General features: G+C 41.4%; 1 non-coding gene across 1 annotated transcript; it reads left to right on the plus strand.

The window, feature by feature from the left end:
* Positions 1 to 4,489: 4,489 nt before the first annotated feature.
* Positions 4,490 to 4,613, plus strand: LOC130836054 (small nucleolar RNA SNORA27). Its single transcript, XR_009049116.1, has one exon. It is a non-coding gene; the product is annotated as a small nucleolar RNA SNORA27 (small nucleolar RNA).
* Positions 4,614 to 12,957: the final 8,344 nt, after the last annotated feature.

A 12,957-nucleotide genomic window follows, 5' to 3' on the forward strand; every position in this document is an offset into this window, starting at 1 on the left:
AGCCACTGCTCGCCACAGCTAGAGGAAGCCTGCGTGCAGCAACGAAGACCCAATGCAGCCAAAAAAAACCCAAAACAAAAAACCTTCCCAAACTGAGAAGCAAAGAGAGAAAAGGATGAAAATAAAGGAACAGAATATCCAAAAGCAGTGGGACGACTGCAGAAGGTGTAACATACCTGTAATGGTAATACCAGAAAGAAAAAAAAGAGAGTTAAAGGAACAGAAGGACTACGTGAAGCAATAATGATTGATAATTCTCAAATTAATGTCAGACACCAAACCACAGATCCAGAAAGCTCAGAGAACACCACCAAGCAGAGAACACCACCACCATTTACCAAACAGGGTAAATGCCCAAAAACCACACCAGACAAACCATTTTCAGACTGCAAAAAACAAAGATAAAGAGAATATCCTTAAAGAAGCCAGAGATTAAAAATAAATAAAGAAGTACACCTTACCTGCAGAGGAGGGAAGATAATAATTACGTCCAACTTCTCCTCAGAAACCCCGCAAAAAAGAAGAGAATGGAGTGAACTATCCAAAGAGTTGAAGGGGGAAAAAAACACCAACTTAGAATTCTATGTCCTGAGATATTATTCTTCAAAAATGAAAGAGAAATAAAACAAACAAAGAAAACAAATAAATTGAGGGAATTTATTACCAGGATACCTGCTGTGCAAGAGATATGACATTTATTTAGGTCAGAAGATGAGATACATAAAGAAGGAACATTAGAGAAGAAATAAGTGAAAATAAAGCCTTTTATTTCTCTTATTCTTCATTGTTCTAACAGATAACAGTTTGTTCAAAATAATAATACTAACAGTGTATTGGATAACTTGTGCATAAGTGAAATGAATGGCAGAAATGATACGAGGATTAGAGGGAGGAATTGGGAATACTTTGTTATTATAAGATCCTTGCACTACCTGTGAAACAGTATTGTTATTTGAAAGTGGACTTGGATTAGTTGTAAATGTATACTGCAAACTCCAGGAAAACCACTAAAACTGCACAAAGATAAGTATAATTGACATGCTAAGAAAAAAGAGAAAGTGGAAACATATACAATCCCCAATTAAAACCACAAAAGGCATTTTTAAAAGTGGAAAACAAAAATAGGAACAAAGAACAAGGGCAACAAATAGAAAATAGTAATGATATGGTAGATTTTAATCCAACTATATCAACAGTCTCTTTAAACATCAGTGGTCCAAATACACCAATTAAAACACAGAGATTTGTCAGAATGGATCAAAAAACAAGACCCAACTATATATTGCCTTCAAGAAATCCACTTTAAATGTAAAAACACATATAAATTAAAAGCAAATGATGGAAAAAAATATAGCATGCTAAACTAACCAAAAGAAAACTAGAGTAGCTATATTGATTTCAGACAGAGCAGACTTCAGAGCAAGGAGAGTTATCAGGGTTAAATAGGGACATTACATAAGGAGAAAGGGGTCAATTCTCCAAGAAGATGTAACAATTCTTTTTTTTTTTAATATTTATTTATTTATTGGCCATGTTGGGTCTTCGTTGCTGCACACAGGCTTTCACTAGCTGCGGTGAGTGGGGGCTACTCTTTGTTGTGGTGCACAGTCTTCTCATTGCAATGGTTTCTCCTGTTGCAGAGCATGGGTTCTAGATTCACGGGCTTCAGTAGTTGCAGTACGTGGGCTCAGTAGTTGTGGCATGCAGGCTCTTGAGTATAGGCTCAGTAGTTGTGGCGCACGGGCTTAGTTGCTCCAAGGCATGTGGAATCTTCCTAGACCAGGGATTGATCCTGTGTCCCCTGCATTGGCAGGCAGATTCTTAACGACTGCACCACCAGGGAAGTCTGAAGACGTAGCAACTATCAATGTGTATGTGCCTAGTAACAGAGTATCAAACTACATGAGGCAAAAACTGATAGAACTTGAGGAAAAACAGGTGAATCCACCATTATAGTTGGAGACTTCAATACCCCTCTCAGAAACGCACAGATCCAGCAGACAGGAATTCAGTAAGGACATAGTTGAGCTCAACAGCACCACCCATCAACTGGCTATAATTGGCAGACGATTTCATCCAACAACAACAGAACACACACTCTTCCCAAGCTCACATGGAACATTTACCAAGTTGACCACGTTCTGGGCCGTAAAATACAACACATTTAAAAGAATAGAAATCATGTAGTGTCTGCTCTCAGACCACAGTGGAAATAAACTAGAAATCAAAAGCAGAAAGAGAGCCAGAAAAATCCCAAAATATTTGAAAAAGACAAGCTGTAGAATGGGATAAAATCTTTGTAAAAGATATATCTTTCTAAAAGATGTATCTGGACTTTTAAATAAAAGACATATAAGGACTGTTACCAAAACTTAAAAAAAAAAACTCTTAAAATTCAACAGTAAGAAAACAAATAACGTGACTTAAAAGTGGTCAAAAGATCTGAATAGACAGCTCACCAAAGAAGATGTGCAGAGGGCAAAGCAGCATATTAAAGGACGCTCAATATCACATGCCATTAGGAAATTGCAAATTGAAACAACAATGAGATACCTCCCCACCTATCAGAATGGCAAAAATCCAAGACACGTACAACGCCAAATGCTGGTGAGGCTGTGGAGAAACAGGAAATTTCATTCATTGTTGGGGAGAATACTAAATGATATTTGTGGTAGGAAAGCAAAATGCCAGTAGGAATGCAAAACTTTGGAAAACAGTTTGGCAGTTTCTTACAAAACTAAACCATACTCTTACCATACGATGGAGCAATTGTGCCTCTTGGTATTTACCCAAATGCGTTGAAAACATGTCCACACAAAAACCTGCACATGGAATCAGCATATGATCCAGCAATTCTACTTTTAGGTATATACCCCAAAGAATTGAAAGCAGGGTCCTGAAGAGATATACATACAGCCATGTTCAGGGTAGCATTATTCACAATAGCCAAAATGTAGAAGAAACCCAAGTGTCCGTTGACAGATGAATGGATAAACAAAATGTGGTATAGACATACAATGGGATATGATTCAGCGTTGAAAAGGAAGGAGATTCTGGCATACATTACAGCATGGATGAATCTTGAGGATGTTATACTAAGGGAAATGAGTCAGACACAGAAGGACAAATACTGTATGATACCACTCACAAGAGATACTTAGAGTTGTCAAAATTACAGAGACAGAAAGTAGACTGGTGGTTGTCAGGGGCTGAGGGAAGGGGAATGGGAATTTACTCTTTAATGGGTGTGGAGTTTCAGTTTTACAACATGAAAAGGGATTTGAAAATGGGTGGTCTGAGAAAACCATAATTCAAAAAGACACATGTACCACAATGTTCACTGCAGCACTATCTAAAATAGCCAGAACATGGAAGCAACCTAAATGCCCATCGACAGATGAATGGATAAAGAAGATGTGGCACATATATACAATGGAATATTACTCAGCCATAAAAAGGAACGAAATTGTGTTATTTGTAGTGAGGTGGATGGACCTAGAGTCTCATACAGAGTGAATTAAGTCAGAAACAGAAAAACAAATACTGTATGCTAACACATATATATGGAAACTAAAAACACAACACAACAAAACAAACAAACCAAAAAAAACAAAAACCAAAAACGGTACTGATGAACCTAGTGGCAGGGCAAGAATAAAGATGCAGACATAGAGAAGGGACTAGAGGACACAGGGGTGGGAAGGGGAAGCTGGGATGAAGTGAGAGAGTAGCCCTGACATATATACACTAGCACATGTAAAATGGGGTGGCTAGTGGGAAGATGCTGCATAGCACAGGGAGATCAGCTCCATGCTTGGTGATGGCCTAGAGAGGTGGGATAAGGAGGGCAGGAGGGAGGCTCAAGAGGGAAGGGATATGGGGATATATGTATACATATAGCTGATTTACTTTGCTGTACAGCAGAAACTAACACAGCATTGTAAAGCAATTATACTCCAATAAAGATCTGAAAAAAAAAGAAAGAAAGAAAATGGGTGGTGTTGGTATTTGCACAACAATATGAATGTCCTTAATACCACTAAACTGTACATTTTTAAATGGTTAAAATGGTACATTTTATGTTGTGTGTATTTTGTCACAATAAAAAGAAGTAAATAAATAAAACCTGTACATGTATATTTATAGTACCTTTATCCATAATTGTCAAAACTTGGGAGAAACAGAGATGTCCTTCATTAGGTAAATGGATAAACAAATTGTGGTTCAGCAAACAAAGAAATGTTATTTAGTGCTAAAATGAAACAAGGCATGTGACATTCTGGAAAAGGTAAAATTCTGGAGACAGTAAGTTGCTAAGGGTAACGGAGGAGGGTGTGATGAACAGGTGGAATACAGAGGACTTTGAGGGCAACATAATTATTCTGTATGACAATAATAAGTGCATGTCATTATACTTTTGTCAAAACCAATACAATGTACAACACCAAGAGTGAGCCCTAATTAAACTATGGACTTTGGGTGGCAGTGATGTCTCAGGGTAGGTTCATCAAATGTGACAAATATGTTTATTGGTCATTCAAGTGGGGTAAAGGAAATATCCTTTTAAAACTCAAGCAAACTGGTTGTCTTGTAACCTGTCGGAGGAAACAAATTGTAATTTTTTTAAAATGTGACAAATGTGCCACTCTGACAGGGATGTTGATGGCGGGGGAGCTCGTGCATGTGTGGGGGCAGAGGGGTTATGGGAACTCTCTGCACTTAGTACTCAACTTTGCTTTGACCCCAAAACTCCTCTAAAAATAAGAGTCTATTTTTAAAAAACAGTAATGAAGAAATACAGCAAAAGCTCAATTTGTAACCAGAAAGTTATGAAACATTTTGTCCAGATTCTCTCAGATCTCTTTGTAACAATTCACATCTCCCACCCACCCCTCCTTGGAACTCTTGGTTTATTGTACCACGCCTTTCTGAGCCTGCCTCGCTGTCACGGCACCTTCTCTGTCCGTATCTGCTGATGCTCCTGCTTTCTTTCCTAGACCTGCTGTAGGCACACCCCTCCAGTGCTCTCCTCAGGCATCTTTCTCTCCAAACCCACTCTCAGTTTTCAATTACAAAGACCTAAACGCACATGACCCCCATGTCACCATCCAGCTCTGAACTATCACCAGAATCCACCACCAAACACCTGCCAGACGCCCCTGCTCAGGCACCTCCTGGCACCTGGAACTTGACACATCTCAAGTTCATTTTCAAACCCAGCATCTATTCTGCCAAGATGCGCATGGTTCTCTCTGGCTCCCAGGCTTGGAGCCACCTTCGACTACACCTTCTCTCCGGATCCCTGCAACCAATCAGCTACCAGGTTCTGTGGATTCTTCCGTTTGTTTCTTCCTTTCCAACTCTCCCATCCCCTCTAGAAGACAAGCCCTCTTTGCCTTCTGTCTGGCATAGTCCCATTATGTCCTGACTCATCTCCCTGCCTCAAGTCTTTCCTCTGTCGTTCATGCTTTAATCTGCACCAAATCTGTCTTCTTCAAAATGTCTTTCTACATTGTATAACACAGGGAACTCTACTCAATACTCTGTAATGACCTACATGGGAATAGAATCTTGAAAAGAGTGGATAAAACACATGTGCATAACTGATTCACTTTGCTGTACAGCAGAAACTAACACAACATTGCAAGTCAACTATACTCCAATAAAAATGAATTTTTTAAAATGTCTTCCTGTACAGTTTCCCTCTGTCTCCAGAGGCCCGAGCATTTGCATCCCTGCCTTGAGCTGCATTGCCCACAAGGTCTCTTCCCACCATGAACCTCTTTGCAGCCATCACCTGGACCTTTCACTCAGCATCTACCACATACTGCCTTACATTCTGGTTATCTTCTTACCTGTGTCTGCACTCCCTTAACTAGACTTTAATAGCAGAACAAGTGCTTGTGGGTTACCTGAAAATGCCCACAAATACATCAGGGCACCAACCCACAGCATCCCCAGGGGCCCAGACAGTGTTCTTTTGCTTCTCAGTGGTATCATGATTAAAGATATTATCATTATTTACAACAAATGTTAATGAGGATGGACCACAGGTAAAATCACAGGCCAGAGGAGGCCACTGACCATCAGTTATCATCTCTGTTGCCCCTTCCTGCTCATTCATTTTTTCGTTTCCAACAATGGCACTCTTTGGGGGGGTAGATTAGGATTTTTTTTTTTTAAACTCTTTATTGGAATATGTTTGCTTTACACTCTTGTACCCATCTTTGAGGTACACCAAAGTGAATCAGCTGCATCTACACGCATATCCCCATATCCCCTCCCTCCCACGACTCCCCGCCACCCTCCCCGTCCTGGCCCTCCAAGGCATCTCCCATGAGGTTGATCTCCTTTTGTTATACAGCAACTTCCTACTAGTTATCTATTTTACAGCTGGTAGTGTAAATATATCTATGCTACTCTCTCACCTCATCCCAACTTCCCCTTTGCCCCTCACCCCAGCCCCGTGTCCTCAAGTCCATTCTCTACTTCTGTATCTCCACTCTTGCCTGTCACTGGGTTCATCAGCACCATTTCTTCAGATTCCATATATATGTGTTAGCATATAGCATTTGTTTTTCTCTTTCCGGCTTACTTCACTCTGTATGACAGACTCTAGGTCTATCCACCTCATGACATATAGTTCAATTTCATTCCTTTTTATGGCTGAGTAATATTCCATTGTATATATGTGCCACATCTTCTTTATCCATTCATCTGTTGATGGGCATTTAGGTTGCTTCCATGTCCTGGCTATTGTAAATAGTGCTGCAATAAACATTAAAGTACATGTTTCTTTTTGGATTATGGTTTTCTCTGGGTATATGCCCAGGAGTGGGATTACTGGGTCATATGGTAGTTCTATCTGTAGTTTTTTAAGGAACCTCCAAATTGTTTTCCATAGTGGCTGTACCAGCTTACATTCTCACCAACAATGCAGGAGGGTTCCCTTTTCTCCACACCCTCTCCAACATTTACTGTCTCTAGATTTTTTGATGCTAGCCATTCTGACTGGTGTGAGGTGATACCTCATTGTGGCTTTGACCTGCATTTCTCTAATAATTAGTGATGTTGAGCATCTTTTCATGTGTTTGTTGGCCTTCTGTATAAGATTAACATATACACACTCCTATATATAAAATAGATAACCAACAAGGACCTACTATACAGCACAGGGAACTACACTTAATATTTTGTAATAACTTGTAAGAGAAAAGAATCTGAAAAGGAATATATATATATATATCTGAATCACTGAGCTGTGTACCTGAAACTAACACAACATTGTAAATCAAATATACTTCAATTTAAAAAAAAAACAAAAACCATGGCCCTATTTAGGTTTCTTAATCCATTCCTCTCTCCACACAGTTTCTTCAATCCTGGCATTTCTAACAAGCACTTGCCTTCAAGCCTCCACTTTATGTCCTCACTCAGTCACTGTCCCCTACGTGCAGGTACTGGCCGTTCACTGCCACCAGCGTGTTTCATCTAATTCTACTCTGTTGGCTTCAACATTCCCAACCCTGAACATGTGAGATAATACATCCTGTTATTGATTGTGAACTTTTATTTCTTTTAAAAATATACATATGTACACATACAGAAAGTTGTCCCCCCATCATTCTAAAGAAAAGGGCTTTTTGTTTTGGGGGGTTTTGGTTTTGGTTTTGGTTTTTTGACAGATAACTTGAGAATATAGGACACTTCTATACTGAAAATCTAAATTCCAGTTTAAAGACCTTGTCCTCCAAGTAGTCATCCTTTCAATGGAGGTACTGATCTCCCAGATAGCTTTCACTTTATGAATGTGTGCATTTGTATATATTTCCTCATCATCTTTTTGTTAGTTTGTTCACTTATTTATAATACAATTACCATTTTATTTTAAAAATGTATGTAAATGCACAGCAAAAAAAGGTATGCACACTAAAATGATATTAGTAACTATTAATGAAAGGTAGACTTATGAGTGACTTGTTTTATTCTCTATGTTTCTACTGTAAACTTTTCCTACTCATGTAAGTGTGGCTCATCAGATGAAAAGAAAATGATAAAATCCAAGACATGGGATTGGAAAACATAAAGTTTCTATAGGCTGCTAAGTACAGACTCAGTTTTAATAATACCTCTCAGGTTCTAAAATAGGATGATTCTTTTTTTTTTTTTAAGATTTTTTTTGATGTGGATCATTTTTAAAGTCTTTATTGAATTTGCTACAATATTGCTTCTGTATTACGTTTTGGTTTTTTGGCCACAAGGCATGTGGGATCTCAGCCCACAGCTCCTTCATTGGAAGGTGAATTCTTAACCACTGGACCTCCAGGGAAGTCCCTGTAGGATGATTCTTAAACTCTTGTTCCTTGAAGACAGATCAAGGTGAGAAATCTCTTTATCTCACTGAACATCCCAGTTATTAAGCTCCAGGGACCCCAGATTGTCAGGCCAACGTGGGATGCAGACACCATGTTGTCAGAGCGCAGCCCCCAAGACCTCCCCACTCCCAGTTCTCTTGGGTTCGTCGTTTACGTGAGCCATCCCTACAAATAAGACGAGTCACCCATCTCTATTGCGAGATGAAGTCCCTACTAGAATTTCAAAACACTTTGCCAGGCAATTTGCTGGCAAATTGCTGTAAATTTGCTGGCAATTCCCAATTTTGCATATTTCAATTTTAGGCATTTGGAAGCCAGAAGGTCATGGGCCCTTCTCTCTAAGAAGAAAGAGAACTCCACACGCACGTGGGGCTGACTTGCCCAGAGCGGCAGCAGCAGCACCAGTGAGGAGAGCAGCACAGGGTTGGGAGCCCAGATGTGATCAGCGCTTTCAACTAAACCTTCTTGGCAGACACAACGCGCTGACCCCCTTCAGCATCTCCCAGTCTAGAGCACCCACAGTACAATTATCTGTGAAAAGCATTTCTACCATTTGCCCCCCATAGCTGTTTGACTTCCACCCAGTCCGGCAGGGCTCTGAGTTGAGCTCTATTCTGAGTCCCTGTAAGGGCATCCCTAAATGTGTGTCTTACATTCAGGTACACAGAGAGCATCCCTGGTCACTCCCAAGCAGCAGTTGCTCTTAACTACATGACTGCAGCTCAGTGTCCCGTGAACTGGCCACATCATCTTTAAGTGTGGTATTCAACCCTGCCTTTGACATATGAACTCCAAGGCCTTCCCTTCAGAGCAGCACTGGGTTGCCCAACTACTTCCCACCAGCAGTTCGGCTTTCTGGTTGACCCGCCTGTGCCTTGATGGAGCAGGGGAGGAGGTGCAGTGGACACGCTGCTGCCGCCCCATCTTCCCACCCATGTTAGCTTCCCAGTTACCCCTAGTCTGATCTTTTCAGTGCCCCTTTGGCTGTGGGGGCTTAAAAGTGCCACCTCCAAGTCATGGTCACCATCCTCCTACCTGTTTAATGTAGCACATACACAAACACACAGACTTCAGAATGTTATTCCATGGGAGGTATACAAAACCACGGGGTTAGGAAGAGATCGAGAGGTTATCTAGATGGTTCTCCAGCCTGTGTTCACTCACTTACTCACTCACTCATTCATGCACTCATCCACTCTTCATTCATTCATTTAGTCATGAGCAAAACTGTTCTACACGGTACCAGGTCCTGAGGGTTCAAAAGCACTGAAACCAAGATCCTTAATGTGGCAGACTCAACCCCCATTGTGTGCTTTTGTTTGGGGCACGGGATGCACTCCCTCTTTTGTTGACAATGGCTCCTACATTTCCTTTTGGGAAGCCACTTGTCCCCCATTCACAGTCCACAGAGTTTCCAGGGGGGCTGACAACACCCCTTGGCCCAGCCCTTGGGTGGGGGCAGGCACATGACCCAGAAGCGCTGACCAATTGGAGACACAGTGATTGGTCTAAGGCCGTGCTTCGCAAGCAGTCTGGTCTCAAGACCTCTTTACCCTCTTAAAAATTATGGAGGGCCCCAAGACCTTTAGATTATCTGAGTTACATTTATAAATATTTACCATATCTGGCAATTAAAACGAGGAAATTTAAAAATATTTGTGGATTTATTGTACCGACGCAATAGTCATGTGAATGGAGCAGCCGTGGGCCGGGGTAGAAGCCATGCACGGCCTCCCTCTCGCCAAAGCTGATCTGAGTGCCGCCAACAAGACAAACCAGCACTGGGCCCCGAGGTGGCACCTTCCCTCAAGGAGACCAACCAGCTCTTTGATGGGAGAATAACTATCTGGCATCCCTTCCACAGGGTGTGATTCCTCTTGCGGAACTGACAATATTCCAATAGGAACTTGCCTTGCTTGCTCACAGAGTGAGCAGAGTGTTTGACCCACATTCTCACAGGCCTCGTAACATTGCAGCCCACAAAACAAACATCAGCAACCCCACTTTACAACAAGAGATGTGGTAGAGGGCACCCGACCAGGAGACCTACTTGGTCTCTCACATATCACATCACCCAGAAGCTGCTGACCTAACAGAGGGACAGAATCATGGGCTGGAGGAGTAGCTGAGCAGCAAATTAGGATGAAATACCCTGCATGGATTGAGTGTATCCTGCAGGATACTAAACCAGTGACCAGTGTATAGTGATTTGTCCCCAGTAGGAAAGAAAACATACAAACAGACAAACATGGATCCAGAAACCAAGGGATGGGAGCAGGATTGGCTCCACTTATTACCTCATACAAAAGTTTTGCTTCTCATCCCTGCAACTCTGAGCTCTGAAGGTTAGCAGGTTCTGGCGCTTGAAGGGGAATAAACCTGCTGTTGGACACAGCAAGAGTCCCATTGAACTTTCAAACCATATCCGCCACCAGGGAACTTTGGATGTCTTATGCCAAGGGACCATCAGGCAAGGAGAGGCTCTCCATCACATCCTTGGTGCAGTAGGGGCTGAGAATTAGGGTTTGGAGGACTTTAGAATGTAGAGGGTGATGGAAGCCATGACCTTGGATTAAAGGGAAAAAAAAGACGAAAAGAAATGTACAAGACGGGATAGTCCATTTGTCTTCAAAGTCCATCAAATAAGGAAAGGGCAACACTTTCTTCCCAGCAGTAGTTTCCTTCTTTAGAGCTTAAATCCCTCACAGTGTAATATAATTCTCTCTTCTCTGGTTCTTTCATAAAACATTTCGCATCCTTGATGACAGGAAACCCCACCCCTCAATCTTTTAGGACAAAATAACCTCCGATCCCTTTATTTTTTTCCTCAGAAAAATAAAGATCAAAATTTTATTTTAAGAAACATACCTAGATAAGTTAAAGATTAATTCCAGGAGACGATTTCAGAATTCCAGGAATCAGTGAAGCTCAACAGGCATGAGCACTGCCTGGGTGACCTTTATTTTTCTCCTGTCCGTGGTGTCAACAACCAGCACAGATGGTGAGCTTTACCCAGGGCCATGCTTTGCAGAATGCTTGCATGATTTTATTATTTCAAAGCTGAAAAAGAGCAAGGATTATGTGTCCCCTTAAAGAACAAAACCAAGCATCTTAAGTAGAAACCCCCCCCCTCCGCCCCACCCCCCCACCCCCACCCCACTGGCCCTTTGTAAGACTGTGTGCTGTGTATCTGTCTGAATGTATTTGCGGCCATGCAAGGGCAGGGGTCAATGCGTCACCACAGAGTGGACCAAATGCTGAACCAGAGGCCAGGGCTCACCCCAGCACATCCCCCAAGTGTGGCCCTGGCTTGGTCAGTCCTCTCAGTGTTAGCCGCTCATATCAAAGTGAAAGGATTAGGCTAAATGACAGCAGTGATCTCTTGAAGTCAAGAAATTCTATGCTACAGTATGTTTCCTTATGATTCCATATTTCCAAGTAGGCTTCTCACCCAATGATAAAGCCTCAGCGCAGACACGTGGAGTTGATTTCCCTTTTTCCATCCACAGGGCACAACACACATTTATCTCTGACAGTGGCCCCCAAACTTTGCCAGGCTTAAGAATCACCTGCAGTAATTTATGATGTCCTAGACTTGCTGATGCCTCAGCCTTTGGGCCAGATGTTTGGATCTGGTCTGCGACGAGGCCCAAGAATTTTCATTTGTGAGACATTTCCCAGACGATTCTAACGCAGGTGGCCCAGCACCACATTTGAGATTGGCTAGTGCACACAGTAGGTACAAAATACACATTTCCAGATGACTAACAATTCTGACATCTGTCGTTTTCTCCATTGGGCCACAGCTTATTTTCTGGATGTGCTTCCTCAATATTGCTGCCTTTCAAAGCTTTAAAAAGCATTTCCTTATGATGAATATGTGATGATGATTATTATTACTTGAATTGGAAGATGATTCTGATTTGTTCTGATTTGCTGTTCTAGATTTTCATACATTATCAAGTACTAGGGAAATAAAATGAATTTTCAATAGCTAAATAACATCATTTTCTTTCATCTTTCATTCTCTGAAACTCTGACGAGTTAGACAAGTATATTTTAAAGAACAGTTAATATCTGTTCATTTATTTTTATTTCAAGTGACATTTCAGCAAAAATGCAATAATTTAAAACGATTTCATTTATCTGATGTTTTCATAATTAAGTTACAAAAATGATTCCTTTTTGCCTTTAAATAAGTGGGGAATTTTGGGGGTATGTTTTTTGCTTTTTTTTTTTTTAACTCAATCTCAGAGGTACTGCTTCAATGTAAAACTTTGTAGTGCCTCATTTAGTGTTTAGATTTCCATAGCATTAGAATATTCTGCATGAAAATGCAATAAAGTCACAGTAGGAGACAGGACAGTGGATGGAAACCCTGCCCGGGCAGGTGTCAGGTGTCACCGTGTGAGACATAAGCCGAGCCTGGGCCATCACAGGAGCTTCACCTCAACTCTTGCTTTCGGTCTCCTTCCCTCAATCATTCTCCACCCAGGAGCCAGAGAAGCCTTTTAAAACAGAAATCTGCTGACACTTCTGTTACAGGATGAATTATGCTCCCTCCTCCCCAGCTCCTCTGTTG

Source organism: Hippopotamus amphibius, chromosome 14, assembly GCF_030028045.1.
Source record: "Hippopotamus amphibius kiboko isolate mHipAmp2 chromosome 14, mHipAmp2.hap2, whole genome shotgun sequence".
Taxonomy (NCBI): Eukaryota; Metazoa; Chordata; class Mammalia; order Artiodactyla; family Hippopotamidae; genus Hippopotamus; species Hippopotamus amphibius.